Source organism: Mycetomoellerius zeteki, unplaced genomic scaffold (genome assembly GCF_001594055.1).
Source record: "Mycetomoellerius zeteki isolate Tzet28-1 unplaced genomic scaffold, Tzet1.0 scaffold430, whole genome shotgun sequence".
Lineage (NCBI taxonomy): Eukaryota > Metazoa > Arthropoda > Insecta > Hymenoptera > Formicidae > Mycetomoellerius > Mycetomoellerius zeteki.
The window spans coordinates 176,317-177,740 of NW_017257425.1; positions in this window are offsets into that span (position 1 = coordinate 176,317).

Below are 1,424 nucleotides of genomic sequence, written 5' to 3' on the forward strand. Positions count from 1 at the left end.
AACCAAATTTTGTTACATTTTAGTTCATAGAATAAAACATTTTTTCTAGTGTGGCTAAATATTCAGATTTCAGCAAAATCGTTCTTTCCGTGTGGAGAACCGTCGATTTTTGCATATCGATCGAACGCGGAAGCAGATTTCGACGAAAATCGACCGGCATCGTGCGATCGTCGAGCCGGAATGCGATCGCTCTTAAATCCGCGAGCGATCGGGGTTACTTTACTCGAGCGCACATACGAGTCGCGGGAGGGGCTGCCTCGGTGGGAAAATGACCGCCGCGCCGTGCTCGAGAATTGCTTTGATATGAGGTAATGCGCGCCGCAAAACACGCAAGAAGCATTACGTAACGTTTAAACGTGTGTATACGTGGCAGCGACCGGCGGCTCGTTGGTATATTTATTAACGAGCGATCGTAGCTGATCGTATAGCTGCGGTTTCCGTCATGAAGAAACATGCCGGCCCGATCACCGATTTCCAAACGACCGCAACGGTGAATTCCGATTGGTGGCAAAGTTTACAGGGGCAATTAGCTTGATCGCTATTTAGCATGATTTAATATGATATGATAAGGATTCGCGACTGAAAGAAAATACTGACATAAATCAGTGATTCCGCGTCAGCGGTGCAAATCGAGGCGCGATGACGCTCAATTACCGTAAACGCTGGATCAGCACCGTCTTTTGAAACGTTCGCAGTGTGCTCCCTTTAAATTAAGATTTCACAGTTTTTAGAAAACTATGCTTCTGCAAAAGAAAAGTTTGACATTTGTGACTTATGTATAATTACATATTATGGTAAAATAATTATAATATAATATTGAGGAATGATAATTATAATATTGAGGAAGTCCATTTTTATAATTATTACTAAAATGTATGTAAATATATTATATTATAGTTAGAACCTTCGTTAGAACTGAAAAAAAAAACTGTAATTATATAATTCCGGTATCTACTGTATATTTATTTGATACATTAAACTATAAATACAATAATTATTATTAATATTATGTCAGTAAGAATTATAAAAGTTGGAATTCCTAATCAATTATTTTACCATGCAATTATAGTTGAATATCAAATATTTGAAAAGAACGGTTTTGCATATATTTAAAAATTTAGTTATAGATAAATATCTGAAAATAACTTCGCATCGAGTCATTAAAATAATTACATACGACGCTCAAATTAGTTGCTAGAGTCAAAACTTTTTGCAGTGCTCTTCATGTTTGAAGTTTCTCTACGTAACTATTTTGCTAGTCTAACAAAATTAATTTCAGTTCTGTATATTTAGCTAAATTTTTAAATATTTCAGCAAAATCGTCCTTTCTGTGCATTTTTTTCTCTGAGAATTTATTTTTAAAATTCATGTGTGTAGATTTACATAATAATATATATTACAATAATAATATATATATATATATA